The sequence below is a fragment of the Canis lupus genome, chromosome 19, assembly GCF_003254725.2.
Source record: "Canis lupus dingo isolate Sandy chromosome 19, ASM325472v2, whole genome shotgun sequence".
NCBI classification, from domain to species: domain Eukaryota; kingdom Metazoa; phylum Chordata; class Mammalia; order Carnivora; family Canidae; genus Canis; species Canis lupus.
In genome coordinates, this window is record NC_064261.1 from 10,981,509 (window position 1) to 10,998,080 (window position 16,572).

The 16,572-nt window shown below is 37.3% G+C and overlaps 1 long non-coding RNA gene across 1 annotated transcript; it reads right to left on the minus strand.

Moving 5' to 3' along the window:
• Positions 1 to 289: 289 nt before the first annotated feature.
• On the minus strand, positions 290 to 14,636 carry LOC112642796 (uncharacterized). Its single transcript, XR_003125461.3, has 4 exons — positions 14,533 to 14,636; positions 6,343 to 6,408; positions 1,086 to 1,125; positions 290 to 398 (listed from the first exon to the last, which is right to left on the minus strand). It is a non-coding gene; the product is annotated as an uncharacterized LOC112642796 (long non-coding RNA).
• Positions 14,637 to 16,572: the final 1,936 nt, after the last annotated feature.

Here is a 16,572-nt window from a genome sequence, read left to right on the forward strand (position 1 = left end):
TTTTTTACTTCATATAAATTTGTGCTGTTTTCACTTTTTAAGTTAGTTATAACACATGCTTATTCCCTCATAGTATATGAGTAAAAAAAACTAGATCACGTGAGTTCATTATTATACTGTATGCAAGCCATGATTTTATCTTTAAAAAATATTTTAAGATATTTTGTGACCATTCTAAATGGATCAGAACAGTGTCTGCATATATAAAATCCTTATTTCTTTAAATGCATTTAAAGGATCATCTTATATATGAAATTCCTGTACAAAAGCAAGGATGGGAAACAAAATATGAATGCTTATGGCAGAGTTTATTAGACTGATACAGACAAACATGCAGACAAAGGGACATAGTATGTTACAGCAGCTTTTAGATCCCCTGAGTTTCCTTTATTGATTCCCTGAAAGTTAAAAATAAAATAAAAATAGTTGAATAAATAGAATAGAACTCTAATAGCCTATAGTCATACAAAACAGATAAATGCAATGTAGGGAGAGATAGTTCATAATAGTTCTGCCTCATGTAACAACCATGAAGAAAAAAACAATTGTGACCAAAGTAGATAAAAAAAAAGATAAATATATGTTTGAGAACTAGTTCTGAGATCCAAAGGGTAGGAAGGAAAAGGAATCTCTTCCGTTTACATCACACCCATATCTCCATTGGAAACTATTTATTTTTCCAACACAGAATGTCTTTCACAGGGAAATACAACCAACCATTGTCAGTCTATTGATGTCTATTAATAGCAATTTCCTTTTCTGCTAAATACAAAGTAAGCAATAAGGTAAGCTACTGGACACTCTTTTCAATCTCAGGTATCTGAAGAGTCTTTCCAACTCCTAAAATTTCATAGCCATGGAGAAATATTAAAATGATGGATCTTAGATGCATGTACTAAAGTTTAGTCTGCTGTGGAATTGATTGTAACAGACTTTGCACATGGTTTGCAAGGAAGAGTTTCATCATTTTGACTCATTCCTATCAGTATTTTCTCAGAATTTACTTCAGTATACAAATAGAGTTTGTATTGTGCTTACTGACACTGATGGTGTATATTAAACTATTCAAATATGATTTCTCTTACCTCAAAGAATGATTGTTATCAGCTTAGAGCCTAAAGGTCTCTGTTGCAAGAGAGTTCAAGGAAAAAAATAGAGATGAGTTACAGGAAAGAGAAGAAAAGGAACATATATATAATATATAATAATATTTATAATATATTATATATAATATAATATTTATAACATATATATAATCATATATAATATATTTTATATCATATATAATATAATTATATATGTAATATTTATAATATAAAGGATATAGAGCATATTTATAATAAACACAATAGCAACAACACAACTGGGGATCCCTGGGTGGCTCAGCGGTTGAGCTTCTGCCTTCGGCCAGGGTGTGATCCTAGAGTTTCAGGATCTAGTCCTGCATCGGGCTCCCTGCCTGAAGCCTGCTTCTCCCTCTACCTGCATCTCTGCCTCTCTCTGTGTGTCTCTCATGAATAAATAAATAAAATCTTAAAAAAAAAAAAAACCACTAACAAGAAAGTATGTACTGATCCATAGTTTACCTGAATTATAATTAATTTTCTTTGGTTTGCATGAGAACTCACAAATAGAAGGAAAAATTATTCAGGAATACAGGAAACTTATATGCTATTTTTTTAGGTTCATGAGAATGTATGATTTCATGTTTGTTGGTTGGCAGACTTTGCAGAAATAGATGATTTACACAATTCTAATTAGAGTACACTGATATTAGTTTAGCTCACTGAGATCCTGAAGAGTTTGAATCATTTTCCTGTTTTCAAGGGCACTCCAGAACCCTATCCAAATTCCACAAGTGGTGGTAAATAGGCTTTCGACAATTTTATTCCCTATAATCTACTTGGTGTCTATTCTGAATAAAATAGAAGAGGGAAAATATTCTGAAGAGTAAAAATCCCTAACAATGGAGACAAACTGCACCAAAGGTCTGCCTAAGGTATAAAGGATTGATATCATCTTCTTTTCTGTTCTTAAACACAATAGCTAGATCTATACCTGTTTAAACTACTCCTTGTTTGAGAATTACTATCTCTCTTTGCTTTTTATCTCATATAATCCACCATTAATTCAACAATTATTTACTTTGTATCTATTATGTTATAGGCAATATGCTAAACATGGATGAGGAACAATATAGCTTTTCAAGGACCCTAAAGGGCTAAAACCCATGGATTGTAGCCTTCAGTCATTAGGATTAAGTACTATGGAAACAAACAGGAAGAATGGTTATTGGGTAAATACACTATGCACATTCTCATATTCCCTCTATCAACTACCTCTTCCTGTTTCTTGCCTACGTGAAACAAATCACCCATTCCCCTCTAGATTCAGATGAAATGTCCTACTGTAGAGTATGCAGTTTGGCTTTTCATCCAACCTCTGAGAGGCAAGATGATGCAATCCGGAGTGTTAGCTTCCTATATCCTACTTTGACTAACAACCTTGCCAGATAAATTCACATGCTGAGTGAACACGCTGAGCTACTGAGGACCAGCTTTCTGTGCCTTTCTACAGTTCATATCTAAGCACAGACAGTAAGTAAGGTTATAGCACCATACTGCTGCATTTCCTTACCTTTTTTTCTCATTTTTCTCATCTTCACCATCCTAGCATTGTACTTCCCAAACTATTAACACTTTAAACTTTGCCTCTAGCTTTGTTTCTAGAATATCTGAGACAATACACATGGTTCACTTTGCTTAAGGATGATCATGGTTTTATGATACAAAAAGCAAACTGTATTTTGCCTACAAGTCAGATTTAAAAAAAAAAAGTGTTACAATATTGGCATCATTTTTTAGTCCAAAGAAGAACTGTATTCTTATAAAGTCAAAGTGAGCCATAGTCAAATAGTGTATCTAGTAAGGCTCAATTACGGAACAAAGCACATTGAGGGCAGTATCTCTGCATATAGTTATAAGGTTGTATTTCACAGTCTCCAAGTTTATGCTTAAGTACAGTATAAAATCTAGCTTCAATCATATTTGCTCAATAAGCCATTAGCCCTGATTTGGAGCTACATCTTCTCTGATACATTATATTAAATTTACTTGATATGGGATATGGACAGCCTTATCTACAGGCTTTCCTTTTATTAACCTATATTGTTATGTGAAAAATTAAATGACAAATAATTATGACAAATAATTCCAAAGAAGAAAAGTCTTCTTTGGACATCTTGTCATGTCATTAAAATGTGATTTAATATATTTATAAGATAGTCAAATCAAAATAGTCAAGATAGTCAAAATCAAAATTTGGTTACTGAAGACTATAGACCCATACTTTAGTAAGAAGAAGAATGAAAGCAAGAGAGAACCTTTCATCAAAACATGGTGTCTCAATTCTCCATAGAAAGACATCTACTTTCAATGCTTACCAAAACATAAACAGTTTATCACAGAATGTCTGACATATAACAAATACTTAATTGGATGAATAAACAAATTTTGACAGATCAACAGCTTACAGACCAATAAATGCAGTATTATTACAAAGAAGAACTAGTTTTGTGGCATATCTTACCAATTTCAAAAATTGCAACAATCTTTGAAAGCTTATAATCATGTCAAGTGAAAAAAACTAAAATAATTTAATAACAAATTTGATGTCTTTGAAAAGAAAACTAATCCTTGATTTGGGAAAGTAGAGTGCCTCAAATCCATGAAGCACTCTTCCCAAACGATTTTGGGCAAGAGGGAGTTTTATGGAATGTGAGAAGAAACAATGTAGAAATGGAATGATTGGCTAGGTCAGGAATTTCCTTATAATGTGAGCAGGTCCTTCTATTTAGGGTAAGCTAGACAAACTAGAGTTGGAGAATTCTGATTGGTGTATGTTAGGTTTCCTTGACAGGTGTTTCCAGGAAGTGTTGGTTGACTTAGGTTTAGATGTGTGATATGGGCCAGGCTACATGGGTGGCCTCCATTCTGTGGATCTTGATATATGAATTCACTTCATCCAGAGTAACAGAGTAACTCAGCCTTCTTTCTACTGTTTCTAGCATAATAGACCAGTAGACTATGAAAGGCAATTAAAAGACAGATCTGGAAAAATCACATCAGACACAATATTTCATATATTGCCTAGCTTGGCACAAAGTAAAATAAATATATGCTACACCCCCGGTCCTGATTTGATCGGCATACTTTGTTCTTCCAAATTTAAGGCTATCTATAATTTCAGTTATATCAATTCATCCAGAATAGTTTAGATTCTGAAAGACTGACTTTGATCAGCCAGATTTAGAGAAAACTGACTATTGAACCTGTCAGGGCATACAGCTACTAAAACAGTTTCTACTCCCTCTCTTAGTAATAGGCTTTCTGGAGGTGATGGGGTAATTAGAAGTTTATGTGGTGTTTATAGAGTTAACATTCTGTGATAATTAATCTGAAATAATAAATACTCAGAAGTAATTCCTGGATTATTCAAATTTTTAACTTTATTCTTTCTTTGGCTAGAATATCCTTACTTGCTGCCAACTGGGAAAGTTGGAAAAATATTAAATAAAATTTCTCTAAGATTATAGCAGGATTTCTAATGAAGAGGAATGATTGAATTACAAATGCATGGGAGAAGTCTCTGCTAGTGGGTGGTATTTGTATTTTAAGAGACAGCATTTCATGGATCATAGGTTCAAGCAAATACCCATTGTGCTAGACATTAACCGCCACTTAGCAATAGTGATAGAGAAGTAGAAAACATCTGGTTGTGGATAATGAGCCAGAGCTTCTCAGCACCCTTGGATGCTAATAGCATGGGGCAAAGGTCATGGTTGAAGGCCATCTGGCTCCCTGTGTAAAGATATGTCGACATCTTTCCTATCATTGCAAATCACCAGCATATTTGTAATAAGCAGGTAAGAAATGCTTCTAAATAGTAAATATTTAACCACCAATTTTAAATATCCGATATTAATATGTCTCATTGCCATTGTGGCTACTAAATATTAGATTTGTATTATAAAATACTTTAATATGACCTGTGTCATGATAATATACAAATTCGCAAAAATATTTATGAATACAAGACAAATCATTGCTCATAGAATTTAGTTATTCAGGCAGCAGAGCTGTTCACAAAATTGTAATTTAAAAGAGATTTGCTTTCAGTAAATACTATTTTCCCTTTCTGATTTTTCTTTAATTCTTACCTTCATCACACTTCTATCAAAAATTACTTAGTGAAAAGCATATGATATCATTCATATGAATGTAAATATTCATTTCTTTTATAATAAAAAAAGAGTATGGAGCATCTATGACATATGAGGTGGCATGCCTAGCATTGAGAACTCAGCAAAATTAATGCCCTAAAGAACTGGGAAAAGATTACAGAAATGTTTACAAAAAACTATTTTGTGATGTAGCATTATACATGCTTTAACAGAAACATGCACCAGCTTTTATGGGAGAATGGACATGGAAAATTTCAATGAAGAAATGTTACCCAAGATCTGTCTTGTGTGATGAGTAGGCACTGACAAATATTCTTTGCTTGATCAAATTTTAGTCAGGCTCCTGAACCTTCTCCTAGGCCCATCTGTACACTTTTTTGTAAAATACTGTTTTCACAAGCATCCTAATAAGTGAGTTAAGCAAGAATCCCCCTACCCTTGAGAAACATGGGAAACCTGAAATAATATGACTTCACTGATAATTTGAGGAATTTGAAAAATTATATTAAATGTATATTTTTAAACTTAACACTAAACATCCTATTAAACAAATATGTTAAAAAATTCCATCTATGCCCGTCAGAAAGTAAAGCCAAAGTAAATAGTGGTGTCTATAAGTAAATAGCAGGTAGATGAAAAAAAACAAAGCATAAAAAAACAGAAAGTACAAACCGAGGTAACAATAATGTATCTCAAAGTGATAATAAAATGTATCCTTAATATGTAAGAAATTGAATTTTCAGGTAAAGATGACAAATTAAAAATTAGAGCAAAACATATCCTCATCCAAAATTTAATAAAATGCATATAGTGAGTATGTATGTATTTATATAGACATATATATGGTATAGGTTTGTGTATATATATATATATTTATATATATATATATAGGCATACATATATACGCACATATGTAATACACCTGAAACATACAAGCAACTCTAAAATTGAGAAGAAACTAATATGATAAACTTGCGACATCTCTGTCAGAGAAAATATGATATTCCCATGAGTTGAAACTCATTCACATATCAACTAGAGGAGAAGAAAAATATAGCTTTGTCATTTATTTAATTTTTACAGAATCACTTAGTACTCACTGCATATCCATTAGCTTTCCAGCATTTCCCATTCTCTTCATTGGTAGGCAATCCCTGGGTCTAGTTCTGGGAAATGGGTTGTGAATGAAAGAATATATATATCATTTCTAAGCAGAAGCATGTAAAACTCATTATGCAACACCCCTTCCCTTTAGCTCTTTCTCTGATGTGTAATTCAAGGTCATCAAGGATCACATACAGTGAAGCTTGAGCTTCTATCAATTTGGGTTCTTGATCAACTTGTGGGGCATAGTTCCCATTAATCTGTGATAGACAAAGCATTAGCAAGATGTAATAGTCAGCGTATTAAGCCATTGATTTTTGTGGGTTGTTATACAGTAAAATTTAGTTTTTTCTGAAAAAGGCAATGATAAATATATCACTCTTTGTGAGCTATTTAGTTGTTTTCTCCACTACTCAACCCTTTGTAGAACAAAAGTAGTTATATACGATACATAAACAAATAAGTGGAGCTAATTTTTTTCTTTTTTTAATATTTTTTTTAATTTAACATTTTTATTTTTAGAGAAAGTGAGAGAGAGAGAGAGAGAGAGCATGAGCAGGGGCAGAGGGAGAGGGAGAAGCAGACTTTCCACTGAGCAGGGAGTCCAACAAGGGACTCAATGCCAGGGCCTTAAGATCAGACATTGAACCAACCACTCAGGTGCCCCTGGAGTTGATTTTCAGTAAAACTTATCTACATAAACAAGCAGTGGAACAGTTACAGCCCAGGATATAGTTTGCTGACATCTGATCTAGACTATATAAGTAAAAAAGTAACATTACCTTAATCATAAAATCTAAATTGCTGGATAGCAGAAATGTAAGGTTTGGTTCTATATGGTTCAAAATTTAAAATGTTCTATGGAAGTAGTTCATTGATAGATGAATGGATATATAAGATGTTGTCTTAATATACAATGAAATATTATGCAGCCATAAAGAAGAATAAAATTTTTCCATATGCAATAACATTAATGGAGCTTGGATGCCTGGGTGGCTCAGTGGTTAAGCATCTGCTTTTGGCCCAGGGTGTAATCCCAGAGTTCCAGGATTGAGTCCCACACTGGACTCCCCACAGGGAACCTGCTTTTCCCTCTGCCTATGTCTCTACCTCTCTCTCTATGCCTCTCATTAATAAATAAATAAAATCTCAAAAAAATGAATGGAGCTATAGAGTATAATTCTAAGTCAAATAAGTCAGTTAGATAAGAATACCATATAATCTCACTCTTATGTGGAGTTTAAGAAATAAAACAAAAAAGGAAAGGAAAAAGAGAGAGAAAGAGGGAGAGAGAACCAAGAAACAGATTCCTAACTGTAGAGAATAAGCTTATAGTTACCAAGACAGGTGGATGGGAGGGTGGGTGAAACTGGAGATAGAGATTACAGAATACACTTACCATACTGAAAAAAATAAAATAATAAAGAAAGAAGAAGAAAGAAAGAAAGAAAGAAAGAAAGAAAGAAAGAAAGAAGAAAGAAAGAAAGAAAGAAAGAAAGAAAGAAAGAAAGAAGAAGAAAGAAAGAAGAAAGAAAGAAAGAAAGAAAGAAAGAAAGAAAGAAGAAAGAAAGAAGAGAGAAAGCATCAGTTTCCTAACCAGAAACCTGGTTTCCTAAGCAGAAGTGCTATCAGTTTCCTAACCAGAAACCTTCACTAGGTGGATCACCTCCAGTCTCAACTCAGAGTTCACATCACCTTTTACTTTGAGCACTGGTTATGTCTAGGACTTTCAAGTCACCTGCTTTCAAAAAGCCCTTAAGAGATTTTAGATAATTCCAGGCTGAATATTACTAACAAGATTATTTTGTTATTATTTTATCACTGGATGATCTGCAGATGATGAGATCAAAGGATTATACTTACTAGATGCAACAGAGAAAATCTTTCTACCCAATGTTTCCCATACTTAGGTAATAATGTACATCTCTCTCTAGACCAAATCTAGAGAGGGAAATTTATGAAACATTGAGGTGGCTTTTCTCTATATTTTCTCCTTCCTTCAAAATGTCCTTGGTTTCAGAATGAATAAGCCTTTCATTTGTTTCTTAATGTTGTATAAACCTTTTATATGACAACAGTTTAGGTCAAAGCCTTAACAATGGACAGCAAAACCTTCTGTATATAATTTTGTCTTCTTCAAAATAGTTTAATGATCACTAACCATTCTGACTATTCAAATAATGAAAAACAAAGTTAGTTCTTCAGTTGTACTAGTCATATTTTAAGTGCTCAGTAGCAACATGTGACTAACATATTGGATGGTGCTAATATAGAATATTTCTATCAATGTCAAAAGTTCTACTGTATAGTACTGCTATAGACAAAATTCAATAGAACTCTCTACCATACAGTAGATATTGTCTTGGTAAAGAGACCCTGCAGTGCCTCTGGCAATAAATCTTTCAGTTTGAGAAGCTTAGTTTAAGGGACACCTTGGTGGATGAGCCGTTGAGCATCTGCCCATGGCTAAGGGTGTGATTCTCGGGTCTGGGATAGAGTCTCACCTTAAGTTCCATGAAGAGAGCCTGCTTCTCTCTCTGCCTATGTCTCTGTCTCTTTCTTTCTCTTTGTGTCTCAAATAAATAAATAAATAAATAAATAAATATTTAAAAAAGAAGAAGAAGCAGCTTGGTTTAAGAGGTGAAAGTTTGGGTACCTGGATGGCTCAGTCAATTAAGTGTCTGCCTTCAGCTCAGGTCATGATCCTAGGGTTCTGGGATTGAGTCAGGCATTGGGCTCTCTGTTCAGTGGGGAGTCTGTTTCTCCCTCTGCTCCTCCCCTCTATTGCTCATGCTCTCTCTCTCAATAAATAAAATCTTAAAAAAAAAAAAGACGAAAGGTTGTGAGGGAAATGGTTTAATCAAAAATCCATCATTTTAATAGATGCAAACAATGTTATTCCTGACACGTAATAGAAAATGCTACAAATTTTTATCTAAACCATAACAACCTTTACAAATGAAATGAAAAGTTTTTGTAGTAAGAGAAAAATTGAATAGGTAAAATTCTTTAAAATATACATTAAATATATATTCTCCAATTGGAAGAAAAGAGATATAACAGAGGCAGATAAGCAACCTGGTGGGTAACATTAGTGAATCAAAACAGAAAGCATAATATCTAAAAGGAGAAAAGTCTCTTCCTATTGAACAGATGCAATAACAATCACTGACCAACAACTTCCAATATCCAACCTTTTATTTTTCCCCCCTTGGTTTCCTGAAAAAGCCCTGAAATGAGACAATAAACCTGGGATCATAGTGCAGAGCTAATTTTCTACAACAACAAATAGGAAGTTAGTGAAGACAAGAGAAATGTGAAATATGGGAGGAGTCACTGAAGGAGAGTGGGCCCCAGGGAAAGATGTTTGGAAAGTGTCATACACCACCAAACATTAAGAGTGACATATCTGAAACTCATACGTTGTATGTTCTTTTGTTTTACTCTTTTTTTTTTTTTTTTTTGTAGGCCTGGAGAACAACTGAGACAGCTATGTAGCAGTAATAACCTGGGAATAAATATCCACAAATGCTGACAAACCTTTCTCAAAATGAAAGCTTGAAGCTTAAAGACAGCTGCCATGTAATGAGATACAGATGCAATGTGTGGAGTTGTTTGGAAATGTTAGTAAAATTAAATAAAAAATTAACATAAAGTAAACTGTACTGAGGCTGAGCCATTGCTTTGCTTCCACTTACTTATGGAGAAGAACATCGGCTACAATTACCCACCTCTTAAATTACACGTTAGAAGAAAGTCACTCAGGGCATAAATGAAGCCAAGAGGTAGTCCAGGAGAATTCACCCTTATTACATATGGATGAATAAATGACAAAGAGCTACCCATGTCTAACAATCATGGGTAGGACACTGTTAAAAAAAGGGCGGGGAAGGAAAAGAAAAGGGGAAAAAAAACTGCTACAGACAAAAGAAAAGAATGAAAAGAAACAAACATGTAGAACAAAGAAAAATTTTAGAAAAATTATTTTGCAAGTCAATATCCCACCATAAGAGATATATTCTGCAATAAATATTTTGTGCCAATGTTGAAAATGAAAATAACATCTTCTCTATGAGGACAATCAACATGATACCAAAAACCAACAGAAGGAAATGAAAAGGAGACTCAAAGAAAAAAATAACAGAGAACAAAAGCACAAATGCAATGTCGTCACAAAAGTGTTATCTAAATTAGAAACAAACAGCACATACATAAACACACAAAACTACAACTGAGAAACAAAGAAAAGGCAAAAATGAAATGTAAGAATATTGCAGAGAGTACATAGGGAAGAAAACATGAAATAGTTAAGAGAAAACCTCATTAACATAGAAGACTAAAAGTAAAAATTGAACACACAGATTTTTTAAAAAATCAAATATATAAAAATAAAATCACAAATCCCAGAAATGGAATGAAAAAAATGCATTTGTAAATAGAATAAGGATGCTCTTTTCAATTAAAAACTCTAATTCCTAATAATACTAGACATAATGTGGAAAATTCAAAAATTCTTAAGATATATTTTAAAAACAAACAAAAAAAGTCACCCATTATAAAAACAACTGACCTCAAACTTCTCCCAACAAAGATTTTTCCCCAGAAGTTAATGTAACAAGATCAATAATTCTTTTTTTTTTTAATAAATAAAGCATGACATAAGTCATCAGAGTATGAAAACAACAGAAAGACATGGTCAAAGATTTAAGATCGGAAGAACTATTATTATTATTTTAAGATTTTATTTATTTATTCATGACAGACAGAGAGAGAGAGAGAAGCAGAGACACAGGCAGAGGGAGAAGCAGGCTCCCTGCAGGGAGCCTGATATAGGACTGGATTCTGGTACTCCAGGATCACGCCCTGGGCTGAAGGCAGAGGCTCTATTGCTGAGCCACCCAGGTGCCCCAAGACCTGGAGAATTCTGATCATACAAAGAAATTCTAATAACCAAAAGGCAAATCAAAATAAGGACATGTTATTGGGGGAAATACAGCATTTAGCATAAATAAGCAGGTAGTAAATACTGGATTTCAAACTTAAAACATATGTGATATAACAATGGGGATGACAGTTATAGAATGATGCAAACAAATCCATAGACAATAAAAACATAAAAAGAGTTAAGATTACTAGAATTAATTGGGGAAAATTGCAATTCTTACTAGCAAAACGATCCTAAGTTGGATAGAAAGCACATGAGAAAAAAAAAAAAAAAAGAAAGCACATGAGTTAGGAAGAAATGTAACTGAATTAATTTTTTGATGTCTCAGTGTGGGAATCACTAGGTAGTTTTCAACACCATTGAGGATGTAATGGTTACCACCTTCTAACTCTCAGGTTACTAGTGGTAAACTTAGAAAAAAAAATCAACCTAGAAAAAGTATTAGAAACAAACCCCAAAATTGCTATTATCTCGGATGACACAGGATGTAAGTTTACATTGGTTAATATAGATTAGATCTACTTACGTGATAAGTGTATTCTTTTTGTGTTACATTCAAATACGGTTTTTGTTTTGTGGGTTTTTTGTTGTTGTTTGAAAGATTTTATTTATTTATCATGAGAGACAGAGAGAGAGAGAGAGGCAGAGGGAGAAGCAGGCTCCCCGCAGGGAGCCCAATGTGGGACTCCATCCCAGATCCTAGGATCACGCCCTGAGCTGAAGGCAGACGCTCATCCACTGAGCCACCCAGGCGTCACCGTGGTTATTGTTTTTTCTTTTTAATTATTTATTTATTATTTATTTATTTATTTATTTATTTATTTATTCATTTATTCATTTATTTATTTATTTATGATAGTCACAGAGAGAGAGAGAGGCAGAGACATAGGCAGAAGGAGAAGCAGGCTCCATGCACCGGGAGCCCGATGTGGGATTTGATCCCGGGTCCCCAGGATCGCGCCCTGGGCCAAAGGCAGGCGCCAAACTGCTGCGCCACCCAGGGATCCCAGTTATTGTTTTTAATGACTCAGAAAACTGGATAATAAAAATATAAAGACCATCAATTTACCAAGAAGGAGCGGGCCACACGTGCGTTGGTATCAGTTTCACATACATGATCAACCACTCCCCAAACCAAGACCCTTCTTATCTTTTTTCTTTTTTTTTAAGATTTTATTTATTTATTCATGAGAGACACAGAAAGAGAGGCAGAGACACAGGCAGAGGGAGAAGCAGGCTCCATGCAGGGAGCCCGATGTGGGACTAGATCCCGGGTCTCCAGGATCACGCCCTGGGCTGAAGGCGGCCCTAAACCGCTGAGCCACCCAGGCTGCCCCCCTTCTTATCTTAAACTCAGTCTGAGAGCACAGTTTTAGCACAGAAACTTAATGGCTCACACAGCGAATCTGCTTTACTGCTTGTTCTCTTCCAAAGTCTTACTGCCTGATAGTACACCTACTCACCGCGCACATGCCTTTAGCTATGTCCATGACAAAACCCTATCTCGCACCCTGTCAAAATTAGAGAGTAGTTAAAAAAAAAAAAAACAAAAAACAAAAGAAAACAAACAACAACAAAAAACTAACTTGACATTGATACTCAGTACTAAACTGAGTACCCATAATCTATCATTTTTCTCTGGGAACTTAATACTTAAATATGAACATGAATAAATAGATAAAAACTAAAATAACTTTTGCAAAACACAAAGTTCAGTATTTAGCATGCAGCAGACAATAAATAAATGTTAGTCCTCATGGTTCATTCCAAATCCTTTATTCCTACTGAGTTTCTTCTTTTCTTCTTCCTTTCTCCCCAGAGCTTAATCATGCTTCTACTTTTATTTATTTGTTTTATTTATTTTTTTAAAGATTTTATTTATTCATGAGAAACACAAGAGAGAGAGAGATAGGCAGAGACACAGGCAGAGGGAGAAGCAGGCTCCATGCAGGGAGCCCGATGTGGGACTCGATCCCAGGTCTCCAGGGTCACTCCCTGTGCCAAAAGCTGGTGCTCAACCGCCGAGCCACCCATGCTTCTACTTTTAAAGGAAATCTTAATGCTTCCATCTCTTTGCCTTCCTGACAGATTTCATGAAGGGAACATTGTCTTCCAACCCTCACACATCCCTGTGCTTTAACCCCTTAAATATAAGCTCTCCCAAGCCTTGCCATCCCTAGACTATGCCATCCCATTGAAAATTCAGCTTTTATGAGTATATAGGTGAGTAGGTGTAAGGGTAATATTGATTTAGATGATTTTAATCCCTTGTAAAATAGTATTTAATAATAATGATCCCTAAGTTGCTTAGGTAAAGATTTATAGAATCTTTCCCCATTTAAGTATTATTAGAATAGAATACTTCCCCATTTAAGTAGTATTAGTATTGATATTAGTATTAATAAGTATTACTAGTATGGAATACTTCCCCATTTAAGTATTATTAAGGTAAGTGTATTTGCCCTTCTCCTATTTGCTACAACAAAGCATGAGACTTAAAGAAACCTCATTATTGAAAGACATTAGTTCTTAGATATTAGCTAAAGTGTTCTCTTGTTTTTTTCAGAATTGACATTTCTAGACAGCTCTGCTGTCTTAGGGAGCAATACCATTCGCTGTAAGCTACAACACATACCCCCTTAGCCTTGATCAAGAGCTCTCGGAACAGAAAGCGTCATCAGTTAAAGATCCACTTCCACGGGAAATTCCTCATCACTACCAAAAGGAACTGCTATAATGCATAGCAGTTCACAGCAGTTTTTGTATGTCTGCAGAGAAGAATGCTCTTTATAATGTGAGCCATCTCTCTATTTTTCTAACATGTAGGTTGGCTGCACAATTTTCACCTGACGATGGGATCCTGCTTTGTAAAATCGCTATATTCTTTAAAGCCTGTTAACTAAATGATTTCCCCCGAAACCTTCCTTCATTTGTCTGACATAAAAAAAAAAAAAAAATCGAAATCAACTGCCTTGTCAGTATAGTCGAGATTAACTGAAATCGCAAACTTAGAACGTAAGTATACGAGTGACGGAAAACATTCATCCTAAACTTATGTCAACCTGCCCTCGGGGTGAGAACGTCCCTGAATCCGTTTGCAACTGAGAGTAACAGGAACAATGAAACCTGGAGGCGGGGGGACCCACCTGCTGACTGAAAAAGAAAACTTAAACGTGAGCCATACAAAGAGGTGACCTAACGCTCAAGTCCGACCACACAACGCTGTAGAGTTTTCTCATACCTGGAATTCCTCAAAAAAAATAGGGTATTTGGCCAATGAGTCGAGGTGCGCAGGCGGCGGGGACAGGGTCCCGAGGGACGAGCTGGGGGCGGGGTCGGGGGCGGGGTCGGCGGTAGCGGGGCGGGGTCAACGGAGGGCGGGGTCGGCGGCGGGGTTGGCGGCGGGGGGCGGGGTCAATGGAGGGAGGGGTCGGCGGCAGGGGGCGGGGTCGGCGGCAGGGGCGGGGTCGACGGAGGGCGGGGTCAGCGGCGGGGGGCAGGGTCAACGGAGGGAGGGGTCGGCGGCGGGGTGGGGACAGGACGTTGTCGGCGGGGTTGGCGGGGGCGGGGTCGGCGGGGCGGGGGCGGGGGCGGCAGCGGAGCAGCGGCCGGGATCGACGGTGGCGGCGGGGCAGGGTCGAGGTGGGGTCTGTGGCTCCGGGGGAGTGGTCTGTGGCTTCAGGGGCGGGGTCTGTGGCATCGGGGGCGGGGTCAGCAGTGGGGGCGGGGTCGCCGGCGGCAGCCGACTCCCGCGCATGCGCACAGGTCCTCCCGCCCGCGCGGACCCCTCTTCCTCCCTCCTTCCCGCCCTTGGGTGGGGCCTGCATAGCCACCGCCTCCTCCCTGCCCTTGGACTTCCTCCAGACCCCTTAGCGCGAGGTGAGAGGAGAAAACCGTAAGGTGGGTATTTAATAAAATTGCACAAATTGCCTATTAGCTTTAAGAACATACCTGGTGTGTTGGGGGGAAAAATTGGGTTCCGCTGATCTGTAAGACCGTCTGAGGGATGTGACGTGGATAAAATTTAAGAAGCGTGTCACACGAATCAGTTTTTTTTTAAAGATTTTATTTATTTATTCATGAGAGATACAGAGAGAGAGAGAGGCAGAGACACAGGCAGAGGGAGAAGCAGGCCCCACGCAGGGAGCCCGACATGGGACTCGATCCCGCGACCCGGGGTCACGCCCTGGGTCAGGGGCAGGTGCTCCTCCCGGCCTCCCGCACCAATCGGCTATTAAGGACGGCCCTGGAGGCTCTGGCATAGGGACTGGACCTGGAAGGGTGGAAAGTCAGAAGGGTATTGGGAGAAGCATTTCAGCAATCCAGGCCGAGTCATGAGTTGATGATAGGCAAGACCGTGACAGTGAGCACTGGGGCAAATGGATGGAGAGACATCCTGAAAAAACAAAACAACAAAACAAAACAAAACACCAGCAGACCAGCCGTTCTGATTGGCTGGTTGTAGAAAGGACCAGGGAAAATCCATCTTTATGTGGCAATGTGTAACCTGAAGATACATGAGGGGACATAAATAGAGAAGTGAGGTGGAGCCGTTCCTTTGGAGAGACGGCGTTTGTCCCGCGTAAGCCAGGCCGCTTCGGAAATGGCGTGTGGGCGTTTGCGGGAAAGAACCCAGCGAGTCGACTGTGAGCGAGAAGCCCGGGACACTCCTCTGCGAGCGTGGAAGGACACTAGGGAAGGAAACGGTGGTCGAAGAGAAAATGCACATTTCACAGAGAAGGTAAAGCAATTAGCCAATTGTCCCCAAGGAAGCAGGGAGGACTCGACCATCTACCTTGGCACTTAGCCCTGGAAAAGCGACGCCACTCCTAGGTTTAGATTGGCCTGGAATCGCCAAACTGTCTTACAAAAGTGTCTGTACCACTCTACCTTCCCACCAAAGGTGAATTGCAGCTGCTGCATATCTTCCTCTGCATTTGGTGTCCTCACCGTTTGGGATTATTGGCCCTTCTCACGGGTTACGAGTAGTGGAATCTCATGGTTTTTCCTAAAATGCATTTCCCTGGTGATTTATGCTGTGGATAATCTTTCCAAATCTGCTTATTTGCCATCTGTAGATCTTTTTTTTTTTTTTTTTTTTTCTGGTGAGGTGCCTGTCCAGGTTATGCCCATTATTTTTTTGACAGAGTTGTTTGTTTTGTTTCTGCTGAGTTTTAAGTGTTCTTTATGTAATTTCGGATAACAGTCCTTTATCATATACGTTTGCTGAAATATTTTCTCCCAGGATGTGGTTTGTCTTTCATTCTCTTAATGGTGTCTT